Below are 13,942 nucleotides of genomic sequence, written 5' to 3'. Positions count from 1 at the left end.
GGAGGGAGGGAGGGAGGGAGAGAGGAAAGAGAAACCGCCTTTTCCTATTGCTTAGACATGCTCAGAAAGTACATAGGGCGATCCTTAGATAAACAACCATGGGCACCAAGTGGAAACTCGATAAAGTTTCACTGGTTAAATACCTGACTCTGGCTGTGTTGAAAGCAGAAGATTAAATAAAGGAGGAGAAAACCACTATTTTTTCCCTGCGTTAATCAGTTTGTTTTATCAAACCAAAGAAATATTTGTAAGAGCTGATTTATGGTGTGCTCTTGCTTCAAGAAGGAACTGACAGGATCCTGTTTACCTAGGAGCTGTCCTCTCTTCTCAACCCCTCTCCAGATAGGTCTCACTATGTAGCCCAGGCTGACTCTGACTCGGGGCTCAGATTACAGCTCTGTAGCTCCACACCCAGGCCCACTACCACCCTTTCAGAGAAGCCAATGCAGTCGTTTGTCTTCCTTAGTTGGGATCCAACTCACAACCTAGCCAGACATCATCGCCCACTGAGCTTCATTTCCATCGCCATTCTCTCCTTTAGATAGGTCACCAACATCATTTATCCTTTAAAGATTTATTTTTATTTTATGTGTGTAGGTGTTTGGCCTGGTGCCTGTGCAAGCCAGAAAAGGGGTGTCGGGTCCCCTAAACTGGAGTCACAGATGGTTGTTGAGTCACCATACAGGTGCTAGAAATTGAACCTGGGTCTTCTGTAAAAGTAGCCAGAGCTCTTGACCTCTGAGCCATCTGTTCAGCCCAAACAAACAGCATTTTAAAAGATGATGAACCATGGACTTAAGTAAACTTTAGTAGGTTGAAAAAAGAAAGAAAGAAAGAAAGAAAGAAAGAAAGAAAGAAAGAAAGAAAGAAAGAAAGAAAGAAAGAAAGGGAGAAAGGAAGGGAGAGAGAGAGAGAAAGAAACAAAGAAAGAAAGAAAGAAAGGGAGAAAGGAAGGGAGAGAGAGAGAGAGAAAGAAAGAAAGAAAGAAAGAAAGAAAGAAAGAAAGAAAGAAAGAAAGAAAGAAAGAAAATCTCTTTCAGTGAAAAGTAACTGTCAAAACAAGGGCATTTAGATAAATAATTTGCTTTCTTTTTACATTTTTATTTTTACGTCTATAGGTGTTTTCGTGCATCCTGTGTATGCAGGGCCCATAGAAGCCAGAAGAGGGCATTGGATCCCTTGGGACAAGAGTGATAGACAGCCCTAAGGTGCTGGGAATTGAAACCCACCCCTTCCCCTGGAAGAGCAGCCAGCACTCTCTCCAACCCCAGAATCTGCTATTTTAAAAGTCAGTGAACGTCACAGAAAAACTACACCAAGCTCCTTCAGAAACTCGCTCTTACCCGTTTGTCTTTTGTTTGTTTGAGAGTTTTGGAGTCAGGGTCTTATGTAGCTCAGATTGACCTGAGTTCCCTATATGGAGGAGGGCAGTCTTGAACTCCCGATGCTCCTGACTCTGGCTCCCAAAAGCGAGAATTATGGGAGTGTTTCAGCACTCCCAGTTTTATTTTTCTGTAAATGGCATGACAGAATAGGCAACTGAAGCACAAAGGACCACATGTTCCTAGTTCTCCATTTAACAGCCTTCGGCACAGAGGCCCATGTAGAATCTGTAGCAATCATATCCTGCAACAGTGTACCCAGGGCTGAGGGCTTTGGAGCTCTTAAAACTTCACCCATGTACACAGTTCAAAAATCCTACATCGTTGTTTTCCTCAGGTCTTTACTTAGGTATAAGTATATAGGTATAAGTATATAGTATATATATATATACATATATATATATAGCTAATACTTATATTAGGTATATATCTCCATAATGTAAACATATTTGAATTACGAAGTAGGAGGTAGGTGGGTTGTTCACCCCGATTCACCTACATAGAATCTTGACCCTCTCTGCACCCATGGATCAAGACACTAAACTTCTGAATTACATCTCTGGTTGTCTGGGGGAAATATGTTAGTTCAAATTTCTATTTACTTGGTCAGCATGCTAGCAGACCAATCCATTTCTATTGCCTTCTGGGCAAAATGCCTAGATTTTGTAAAAGTAAAAAGGAACTCCTTATTGCAAAGGAAAAATAAACCCAAGGAAAACAAATTTATTTGTTGATGCTCTTTTCTGGATCCCCACCTTTCTGTAACTTGAAAACAAGTACGCTCCCCACAATGAAGTCTAACCTGTGGTTAATTGCAGGAGAGGTTAACTTAAATTTCTGGATTGTGACATCATCTGTGACCTGCCACCTTGGCACCTCCCCTCCAAAGTTCTATTTTGCTGCCATTGGGTTTAATGATGATTGACACAAATGATACCCACACAACACACCAGAAATGCTTATTATTGTTCTTGTGGATTATGTTAACCCCCATAGGACAATCTGTACAATCTTACACGTTCAAACTTAAACCAGAAGGGAAGTAGGCAATGCAATAAAATGCATTTGTATCAATTAAACTCATTGGAGGTTTAGCCAGCTGCCTGGATGCCTAGTGACACCCTCCAAAATGACCGTGGTTGACTGAAAACTGCTACAAGGTGTGGAAACGACTCCAAAGAAAAGCCGAGCCTTGGCCATTTTTAGACAGAAGCAACCCTTCCTGCAACCTAATTGGTGAGATCAGCCGGGGGCGAGACACACACACACACACACACACACACACACACACACACACACGGATACTTGTGCCCCCAAGGCAACAGAAACGCACAGGTTCATTTAAGTGGAGAGTTACTCTTTCAGGGTCATTCTGGTTCGGGTTTCTCATCCTTGCCAGGACGCAATTCACCTAACGGAGCAAATGACAAGGTGGTTAGCATCATTAGTCTCATTAACCGGGAACAAGCACCCTTCCAGCTCACCTAGAGGTGCCACCAAGCCCGTGGTGACTAACCTCACCAAGCCTTGTGATGTTTGGAAACCCACCCCCTCGACCTAGGCGGGGCACCACCCCTTGAGTCAGCGGGTGCCCCTGGCCCGCACACGTCGTTATTAGGAAGCAGTTTCCGAAACCCGAGGAGGTGCGGAGGTGGCTTATCCCTTCCCTGCCCCACCCCTGAAAGTTGCTGGGAGCGGCACCCAGAGAACTTTCCCAGATTGATCCCCGCCCGCGTTCAGGGAGGTCTGCCCGGCTCTGCGCTCAGGCTGCGGCCGGGAGCCACCTCGTGCTGCCTGCCAAGCCCCTCCTTCGCCGCATCTTGTAGGGCCGCAGAGGGGAGGGAGGGTCGGTCGGCCGGCTGGGATCGCCTCCCCGAAGAAGTCGCACCGGTTTTTCGAGCTCGGCTAGGCGTCCGGAGAGACTCGGTCGCCGGGAGTCGCGGGAGCCCGCGGGAGCCTCGGGCCCGGGGTGAGTCACGGCTGGGAGCAGGAGAGGGCTGGCGAGAGTGCGAGAATGAATGATGTCAGGAGCGCGCAGGGCGCGGGCTGGGGAGGAGGGCGGGCCCGCGGTAAACAGAGCTGCGCGCTGCCCCGGGCTCCGCCGGCCGGAGACCCCGCCCTCGGCGCCGCCGGAGCCGCCCGGAGCCCGGCCCGCTGCGGCGCCCGGACTGCGGCCTGGGGCGGAGCGGCTACCTCTGCGGGCGAGACCCGCGCAAAGTTTGCAGCTCTCGGGCCCGGTCCCCCGGGTCCTCCGCGCCCAGCGAGCGCCCCCGGCGTGCGAGCACCGGCTGCGAGCGGTGAGCGCCGGGCCGGGAGGAGGATGGGCTGCGGGCTGCGCGTCCTGCGGAGCGCGCGGGGACGTGGCTCCAGCGGGGGACGTGGCTCTGGTCGCCACCGCCTCCCCCCAGGCCGCCCCGCCCCGGGCATCCTTGCTCAGTTTTCATCTGCTGGGGGAAAGCTGGTGGCTGTCTCTCCTCCCAGCCTGCTGCTCATTCATTTGCGACCCATTTTCGGGTACTTGGTGGTGTTGTTGAAATGGCACAGGTTAAACCGTAGATTGTGCAGTGCCGCTCTGGGGGGTCAGGGTTGAAGTTCGAGTGGTGGAGGAGAGACTGTCACTCGCTGACAAGCTGTGCACAAGACCAGCTCCAGGCTGCCCAACAGGACCTCTCTGCCTTTGGCGTTCAGACCCGCGCCTCTTAACGAAGGGAGATTCGGTTTGTCAGCACAGAGAGGTGGGAGTGGACCTTACCCCGTCACAATCTGTGGGTCCGGTGATCGGTCTGTCTCAGAAGCAAATAGTTCAAATGCTATTTCCTGTAATCTTTTATTAATCCGCCGTTCCTCTATTTCCAAAACTCGCTTATTTCTAAAATGACCTTAAATTATTTTGACATGTGTTTGAAATTCTGAAGAGGCTCAACTCTTTTTGTCAGTGGGTTCGCGTGAACTTTGAATCCTTTAACTGTTCAGTTCTTTGGTTTCACCCCTAGCTTCATTTAACTCTCCGTGAATCCTCAGTTATGTTAACCATCCCTAACAGGTAAAAATGGCATTAGGACTACCTTAGACAATAGCGATGATTAAGTAAGGAATTAATGATGTTAGTAATTAAGGCTGGAAAGTACAAAAGTCTAACCGTAAACCTCTTTCATCAAAGCAAACTTCAATAAATTGTAACTCTTGACCTGTAAATAATAGCAAGTTCCAGTTGGCTTAGGTAAATGCCAGCTTCCTTCTGACAGACCTGGCGGGCCCAGGTTAGCACGTGAAATATTGTTGTCTACTCCCTTAGAGTGGGAAGGGAGGTTTCCAGGAAGTTAAACGTTGCAGGTGGATACTTAAGAAGGTTTTGTCCCCACCCTCTGTCCTGGGAGCTACTAAATGTTTAAGAGACATCAAAGCAGCCGGACAGACAGAGAATGAGAGGCCTGGACTCTGCAGAAGGTATTTGTAGCGGCGAACTCTCTACCATTTCTTCCTTTCCTTTCCTTTCCTTTCCTTTCCTTTCCTTTCCTTTCCTTTCCTTTCCTTTCCTTTCCTTTCCTTTCCTTTCCTTTCCTTTCCTTTCCTAGAAGCAAGCAGAGTTCATTTTTGTTTTTGTTTTTATAGACCATATTCCTTGGTCCACTGATAGAGTCATATTTCAAGCGATCTCCTAAGTAAAAGAGTTGTTTTTTTAAAAGCAAGTTAATATTTAATTTACTGTTCGTTTCATTTGTAAGTCAAACTGGTTGACTTATGAACCTTTAGAAAAGCTCAGCAACACCGCTAGGTTGTTCACCCCGAGTTTCTTTTTCCCAGAGCTTGGTAAAAGTCCTAGGAGGTATTAGGAAGGACCAGAAGCACGTGGTCTCATATCTACAGTGGTGGTAGTGTGGAGAGCAGGCAGTGGCCGTGGGGATGTAGGGGACCCAAAGTAATTACCAAGTCCTGCGTTAACTCTCATGTCCGTGCAATTTTTTTGTTGTTTTGTTTTGTTGTTGTTGTTGTTGTTTTTCGAGACAGTGTTTCTCTGTGTAGCCCTGGCTGCCCTGGAACTCACTCTGTAGACCAGGCTGGCCTCGAACTCAGAAATCCACCTGCCTCTGCCTCCCGAGTGCTAGGATTAAAGGCGTGTGCCACCACGCCCTGCGTCCGTGCAACTTTAAACAAAATATACAGAGAAAGAGAAGTTATCTTTTGTTTGCTAAAACAATGAAATACAGATTATGGCCTTTTTAAAAAAGTGATAGGTTGAGGCTATATTTTGAGGAAAAAAGAGGGAGGGAAGAGAGAGCCAGGAAGGTCAATCTTACTGGGTAGGGCTACTTAAACTTGAGATCCTCCTGCCTCAGTCTCCCCAATGCTGGGACTGCAGATATGCACTACCATGCCCTGCTTCCTGCCCCCCCCCCAACAGTTCCTAAGAATTCTAGACTAAAGATAGCATAGCTTTCCTTTATCTTCTGGTGGAATCAAGTCATGAACTATGAGTATCAGGTAGTCGTTCAACTCACATATTTGCTGAACATTTATTAAGCCACTATTGTATAACAATGCTGAGGTAATGGACATGCTGTTGCTGCCTTTGTGACTTACAGTCCAGTAGAAGTAAACCCAAGTATTATGGGGTCCAAGAGCCGGAGGGCTGGGACCCATGAGAGGCAAGCCATGACTGAGCTATAACGGGCTGCCTGTCTAGTGGCCGTCTGTCCGATTAGTGGCTGTCCATCTGATGGTCCTTTCGTTGGAGCTCCTACATTCCTGTGAGGCTAGGAGGACATCTTGCTTTACCTAGTAAAGAGTCTTGACTAGTTTAAATAATGTACAACAGATTCATTGAAATGAGATATGAACGGCGTGTTTACCTCAACAAAGATTTATTTCCTATTCACAAAGAGCTAAGGTGGAGTTTTATCAGGATTACCATTGTGTGTGACTCTCGTAATGTGAAGAAGTATTGTAGGAAAATGGGCAGAATAAATCTGTTTTCACCGTAGCAATCACATAACCATTATACCTTCCTGGTTTTCGCACATCTGTGCGCGTAAGTGCTGGAGCTAGCATGTATTGAGATTGCTCTGGGTGGTGCGACCTGCTTCCTATAGCTAGTCGCAGTACAACCCCTCGAGGTGAGGCTTGCTCTTTTGTGTATGCGGTGACCTGCTTGACAGAACGTCTGTGTACGGTGGGCATGAGGGGCCCATGGGGGTCTGAAGAGGAAGGGAAAATTCCCTAGAATTTAGAGTTATAGATGGTTGTGAGCCTTCATGTGGGTGCTTAGAATCAAACCCGGGTCCTCTGGGAGAGCAGTCAGTGCTCCGAACCTCTGAGCCATCCCTCCAGCAACATGGCACACATTCCTACTTCCCTTTTGACTGGGGAGAACGCGGTTTGTGGCAGTGACCTGAAATTTCCCAAAGTGAAAAATTGGAAAGCTGGTCTCTATAAAACTGGGTGTATTTTCTACAGTTTCTAACTCGTCCCCTACTCAATTATAAAAATGACTTCTGCACTAAAATATTCTCACACTTTCTTTTTTTTTTTTTTTTTTTGGTTTTTTAAACCGATCCCATATTGTTTGTCTCCAGTTATCACTATTTCTAAACATTTTTCTTATTTTTTAAATTTTAATTATGTATATGTGTGTGGGTCTGTGCAACTGAGTTCTGGCACCTCTGAGGCTAGAGGTGTCAAATATCCCTGGAACTAGAGTGACAGATAGTTGTGAGCCCCCAAAGTGGGTGCTAGTAATCAAACTCACTCAGGTCCTCTTAGCTGCTGAACCCACGTTTTCCCTATTTATTTTTTAGCAGCTTTGCATGAAATTTCAATATACAACATGGTTATTTTCCCAGATGCTTTGCATTTTAAAGAGTAAATAAATCTATTTAATTTAGCTGTTTTCTCCAAAGGCCAGTTTCAGACTTAGAAATGAACATGCTGTTGTTTGTTTACTTTTGAGTCTTTGTGGAAGATCAAATCCCGGCTGGCTAAGCTTGTGCTTTTATCACGGACTACACTGGTCCCCCTGCTTTTTTTTTTTTTTTTTTNCNTTTTTTTTTTTTTTTTAANTCTCCACTTCCGTGTTCTTTAAAGCCTTCATTCAGCTCCAAGATCTACTTTGGTGGAGCTGCCCAGCGGGGTTCTGGTTCATTATGCTGGGGATTATCTGATGAAAAGAACATTCCAGCTTTTTTAAAGTACTGTTTGTATTTTTATTAGTAGTCATAAAGCTAACCTTATTTTTTTTTCCCTGAGGAAATAAAGCAGGGTAGATATGTGTTCATTTTTCCAGGCGGCTCTGAGGGGAAATTTTACTTCTACAATTACATCAGTAAGCTAATATTTTCAGATATTTATATTATTATATTGAGTGTGTTAGGTTTAGAATAAATTTTGTTAATTTTATATTGTTTACTTATTGTTTGTTCGTTTGTTTTGTTTTCTTTTGAGAAGTGGTCTCACTATGTAGCCCTGGCTGTTCTGGAACTCACTCTGTAGACCAGGCTGCTCATGAACTCACAGAGATCCACCTGTCTCTGATTCTTGAGTGCCAGGATTAAAGGTGTGAGTCACCTCACCTGGCAACTGTATTAGTTTTAAGTCGGTAACTTTTTCAAAAAGTTCGTAATCATCCATACGACAATTTAATGAAAATACAAGAAATGTCCATGGTCTTCATTGTGACCATAGTACATTTCTATTTATAGAGACTCTCGAGGTTTACTAATGTGTCACCCCTACTTGCTGCTGAGTCAGTTATCAGTGTTGCCTTGGGCTTCTGTTTTCATTTCTAATTCCATTTAGATTAAAGGTATGTTACCCCGGAATGGTGACACACACACACCCTTAGTCCCAGCTGTGAGTTCAAGGCCATTTACATAATGAGTTCCGGGTTAACTGGAACCTCATAGTGAAATCCTGTTTCAAAAAATTAATTAGTTAATTTATCCCCGTGGAGAGAGCAAAGCATATTAGGATGGAAAGGGTGTGGAATTCAGCCTTGGTCAGATAAGGATCCTGTTCAGTTGAGTGAATATTTTCTACTGTGGCTTGTGAGTCCAGGGAAACCTTAAAGGAACAGTAAGGAGAATGGAAGTGTCTATGGGAAACCATGTGTGGGGGCTTCCCTTTGCCACTGGATGGCTTACTTATAACAGCCTGAAATGTAGCCATACAATTGGTTATATAAGTTGTATTTACATTGATATCACGTATATTTTTCAAGCCAAAACTTTCTGCATTCTTTTTTAAAAGATTTATTTTTACACTTACGTGTGTGTGTGTGTGTGTGTGTGTGTATCTGCACAGAGGTCAGAAAAAGATGTCAGATCCCCTTGAGCTAGAGTTACAGGCAGTTGTGTGTCACCTAACATGGGTACTGGGAATTGAACTCAGGTCCTCTGGAAGAGAAGGCAGCACTCTTAATCCTTGAGCTGTGTCTTGAATCCCATCCTTGTATACCCTTTTATTTTGTTTTTGTTCTTTTTGTTTTGTTTGTTTTTTTAAAGTTTTTTTTTTTTTTTAATCTTATTCACCATTGCTCTCTTTCGACACACCAGAAGAGGGCATCAGACCCCACTGCAGATGGTTGTGAGCCATCATGTGGTGGCTGGGCACTGAGCTCAGGACCTCTAGAAGAGTGGTCAGTGCTCTTAACCACTGAGCCATCTCTCTAGCCCTTGTTTGTTTGTTTTAAAACAGGGTTTTTCAGGCGGGGTAGTGGTGGTGCACACCTTTAATCCCAGCACTTGGGAGGCAGAGGCAGGTGGATTTCTGAGTTCGAGACCAGTCTGGTTTTTTGTTTGTTTGTTTGTTTTGTTTTGTTTTGTTTTGTTTTTTCTTTTCTTTTCTTTTCTTTTCTTTTTCTTTCTTTTTTTTTTTTTTTTTTTTGAGACAGGGTTTCTCTGTGTAGCCCCGACTGTCCTGGAACTCACTTTGTAGACCAGGCTGGCCTCAAATAAAGAGATACTTCTGCCTCTCCCTCTTGAGCGCTGAGATCAAAAGTATGCACTGCCATCCCTAGCCATAAATAGATATATAAAACACATGAAAAATTAAAATTTGTTTTGCTTTTGTTTTAGTTATTTTGAGAAAAGGTTTCTCTGTGTAACAGCCTTGGCTGTCCTGGAACCTGCTTTGTAAACCAGGCTGGCCTTGGTTGCACCACAATGCCCGGAAAGAATTAAAATTCTTTTTTTTTTTTTTTTGTTTTTGTTTTTTTTGAGACAGGGTTTCTCTGTATAGCCCTGGCTGTCCTGGAACTCACTTTGTAGACCAGGCTGGCCTCGAACTCAGAAATTCGCCTGCCTCTGCCTCCCGAGTGCTGGGACTAAAGGCGTGCGCCACCACGCCCGGCTTAAAATTCTTAAGAAGGCTTTAATATATATTGGAGGTGTGAGATAGCCTTGATGTGGGAAACAGGATGGAGAGATGGTGGCGAGACAGTGGTGCCCATCCTTGGGGTAGTACCTTGCCCAGGCCTGCTGGAGTCACCTCCTCATTGGGCCTGAACTGGCTATGATCCTTTGGGCCCTGGTCTAGAAGAGGGAACGTGGGATCACACGGTTCTCTGCTCCATTTCCTGAAGAAAAGCATGTTGGGAGCCACCCACTGACCGGTGTGCCCTCACACCACCTTGACTTTGGAAAGGACTATTGAAACTGTTCTCCTGGTTTAACACTGACAGAAGGTGAGGGGACAAAGCGAGCTTAAATTAGAGGTAAGGAAGAGAGTCCAAAGAACTAAAAGTGATCTTAAGTCATGGACCATTTAGCCACAGCAGCCAGTCCCCAAAAGAAGTGGAAACTTCTGGAAAGATGCATACTAATTAAGTACAGAGTCTTTGAAAAAAGGAGGCAAAGTATTGTGTTAGCACCCAGCCTTGCCACCCAGAAGACAGAGAAGCCGTGGGAAAACAGAGAAGGTTAAATAAACTTTAGTATCGAAATACCTTTAGATACTAAAGTGCTGGGGAGATCCCCTGAAGTGTTGTTGTCTTCAGAAAAGGCTGCGAAATAGAAATTGCTGTCTCCAATCCAGAAGTGAAGGAGCTGGGTCATTTAGTAAGACGCCTCTGGACCCCGGGAACTCCAAGCTGCAGAGACCATAGGGATTGGAGGGGCAGGGATTTGAAGCCAGGTCCAACATGAGCTTCCGGGTCTCGCCCAGCTCTCTGTTCTCGCTCCAGTAGCTTCAGAGATGTGTGGGGCTTAGGGGTCCTTCTGACATAGGACTGTGTCTATAACCTCCCGGCATTTTTCTCTGCTCTCGGTGCCTAAGCTAACGAAGTTGTGCACAAAGTGAGCCCTGCTAGGCTTTAGCCCGACTTGGCTTTGCCCCTGTAGACATGAACGCGTTTCCCCTTTTTTTCTTTTTCTTTTCTTTTCTTTTTTTTTTTCTCTCCCCCATCCTCCCCTGTGGTTTTCGAGACAGGGTTTCTCTCCATCTGTAGCCTTGGCTGTTCTGAAACTCACTCTGTAGATTAGGTTGGCCTCAAACTCACCTTGCCTCTGCCTCAAGTGCTGGGATGAGAGGTGTGCGCAGCCACTGCTTGCAGCAAACACGTTTCTATGTACCACTGCTTGCCTCTGAGTTACCTTAAAGAAGTCTTTCCACTCCCTGGCTGTAAAATGGGAATGAAATGGTATTTATGTCAGAGGGGAATCGTGTGAATTATGTGACCTAATGTGTAGAAACCATTCGAGGAATGCTGGCTTGGCCATCTTTTCTTCCGCCCCTCCCCCATCCTGTTTGTTTGTTTTGTTTTGTTAAACATAAAAGCTACACTTCTAATTTTAAAAGAGTTTAATCCCAGGGCCTCTTCTATGGCAGCCTGTCCCAGGCGGTGGGGTCTGACTCGCCCACTCCTGTCCTTTGTCATTCAAGTATGACAGAGGAGGTACACCCCCTTGGAATGGGGTTGCCTCCATAGATGCTGGCCAGCTTTTGAAGCTCAGGCACAATATTCACCCCTCCCCGCCCCCCACAGATGGGCAGATGAGGAGAGTGGGTAGTGAGAGTCAATCACAGCTGGTACTGCCCCTCCCAGAGCATCTCCTTCTGGGAAATATTGTACCATGAGCACCACTGTCCCAGAAACGGCAAGGCCATTAAGAATCACAAACCCTACTGTCCTCGCCGATGTGTGTCTTTCTTTAGGAGGCCCGAGACAGCTGTTTAACAGGGCTGCCACTGTCTTCTGTGAGTTTCTTTGCTTAGCAGGTTGTTTAACCGTTCGAATGGACAGGCCCTGCTGTTCTAGCAAAGCTTAATTGCAACACAGGATGTTGTTTTGGTTAAATTAGTATATTGGCCACTTCTGGGAAAATGCCACTCGATATATTTACATATATGTAAAATCTATCTCTAAGGCACTCGTTAAGACTGAGAACTGTGCCGCCTTGGAACAGAGACTGGCGAGCTGTAAGCAAGGGTCTGGATCGTTTAAATCTTGATGGAACTCAGTCCTTAGAACTGGAGTTACAGATGGTCATGAGCGGCTGGGAACTGGACCTAGGCACTCTGGGAGAGTTGCTGATGCTCTTTACCACGGAGTCATCTCTCCAGCCCTGAATTTTTTGGCTTCTTTTGTTTTGTTTTGCTTTGTTTTTTCAATTTTAGGCTTTCTACTAATTGAGAAGGACTTTAGCTGTTTTACCTTACAGAGGCCAGTAGCTTATGTACCTGAGATGTCATTGCCTCTTTTTTTTTAGTCTATTTAATATTGTGTGTATTTGGCCATGGGTCATGTGCATACATGGAAGTTCAGAGGACAGTCTTGTGGAGTCATTTATTTCCTTTCACCTTTATGTATGTGGGTTCCAAACTCCAGTCATCATGGCTAAGCTATCTTGGGTCATCTAGCTACACACGGTATCATCACAGTGCCCTTGTAAGTTAACTGGAGGAGGAGATTGGAACATGACAGCTGCTATCATTAGAACAATCCCAGTGGCCACAAGTAGAAGGGATCCAGGAGTCTAGGAACACACATAGTCTCTAGTTTTATTCAGCAAAACAACAGGGACCCCACCCCACCCCACCAAGCCTCCTGGAGGCAGATAGCCCTGTTTACACCTCAGTGAGATTATAGCTCAGTGAGATTTCACACAACGCCTGGCCTGTAAAAGAAATGTCCGTTTTAAGCCATTAAGTATTGTAACTTGTGGGCAGTGGTGGGAAGCTACTGTAGAACGGCCTCAAAAGACTTCTCCCTTTTTTTCTCTTAAGATTTATTTGTTTTATTTTATATGTAAATATGTTTGGTGTGCATGTATGTCTGGACCATAGGTGTACCTGTCAGAAGAGGGTATCGGATCCCCTGGAACTGGAGTTACGGAGGATTGAGAGCTGTGTGTGGGTGCTCTCTAAGAACAAGAAGTGCTCTTAACTGCTGAGCCGTTTCTAGCCCCCCCCCCCACTACTATTTGAGTCCTCATTCTGCCTTGGGAAGGAGCCACAGCATTGATCAGTATACACTTGGGGGCTAAAGGTGGACTCAGTGGAAAAGTACTGTCTTAGCACCCGAGATGTACAAAAATACATAAATAAAATAAATAAGTGGTATTATAACGGGACTTTTTGGACCCTCCAGAGGTATAGATAAATACAGAGACTTTTAGTATAGTTTAAAGCTTAGGCTTTTCGCTAGGGCAGTCTCCCAGCTAGCTCATCTGACCTGAGCAGAGAAAGGTGCAGAGCTAACCATGTGGTCATCCGGTCAGTCTGTACCCTGTCCGTTCCCTCCACGTCTGTTCTCTGAATCCGCTCTCTGAATCTCCTGCTTCTGCCCTCTTTCTCCCAGTGTGGCCTTGTCTGTCTGTCTGTCTGTCTGTCTGTCTGTCTGTCTGTCTCTGGGGCACCAGAAGTCTGTGCTGGTGCCTTCAATCACGGTTCTCCTTGTTTTGTGAGGCAGGGTCTCTCACTGAACCCGTAGCTCACCAATTTAAGAGTCTCTAACCAGCCAGCCCAAGGGGGTCCTTTTATCTCTTCTGCCTCCCTGGCATGGGGTTTGATCACAGGTGCTTGCTGCTGGGCCAGGCCTTCCTACGTGGATGCCCGGGGATCAAATCCAGGCTCCCATGCTTGTGCCTCGAGCACTCTACTGACTGAGCCACAGGAGCAACATTTTCACTACATTGTCACTTCTATCAAATACAATCTTGTTACGTATAGAGTCTATTAGTTAGTTTAGGGTATGTATGTTCATAAAGATGGGGCAGTTTGGGGGGAAACTTCATACAGGGAAAAATTTTGGTCTGTTCTCTATAAAAACCCTTTTGTAGAATTTTCTCAGCCTTTAACTGTTTAGTCCAGAGACATCTTGCCCCGGTTATGGGGTATGGAGACATGTGGGAATCCAGTTAAGCAAGTCTTGGTTAATAGTTTGCTTCTTCTTGTGGCTAACTCTCGGGTTAGGGTTCCTTTGCTCTAACGAAGTGCACAGTATAATCACTTTATAAGGAACAAAGGTTTCCTTTGGCTCTCGCTTGGGAGGTTTCACTTTGAGAGGCCCCGATGCTTTGGGCTGGTGTTGAGGCACTTTGTGGTAGAGGAAAACACAGAACCAGAGA

The 13,942-nt window shown here is 45.5% G+C and overlaps 1 protein-coding gene across 4 annotated transcripts in view; it reads left to right on the top strand.

Moving 5' to 3' along the window:
• Positions 1–3,032: 3,032 nt before the first annotated feature.
• Positions 3,033–13,942, top strand: part of Sgms2 (sphingomyelin synthase 2) — a 76,801-nt gene continuing 65,891 nt past the window's right edge. Inside the window, exon 1 of one of the 4 annotated variants that reach the window (XM_029474995.1) lies at positions 3,033–3,351. The gene's annotated coding sequence lies outside the window, so the exon portion shown is untranslated. Of the gene's footprint in view, positions 3,352–3,526; positions 3,680–3,735; positions 4,118–4,666; positions 4,830–13,942 lie in introns of those variants that run through there. The other 3 variants (XM_021158894.2, XM_021158895.2, XM_021158896.2) reach the window with 3 other exon arrangements.

The sequence above is a fragment of the Mus caroli genome, chromosome 3 (assembly GCF_900094665.2).
Source record: "Mus caroli chromosome 3, CAROLI_EIJ_v1.1, whole genome shotgun sequence".
NCBI classification, from domain to species: Eukaryota; Metazoa; Chordata; class Mammalia; order Rodentia; family Muridae; genus Mus; species Mus caroli.
This window is presented reverse-complemented; position numbering and strand designations above follow the sequence as displayed.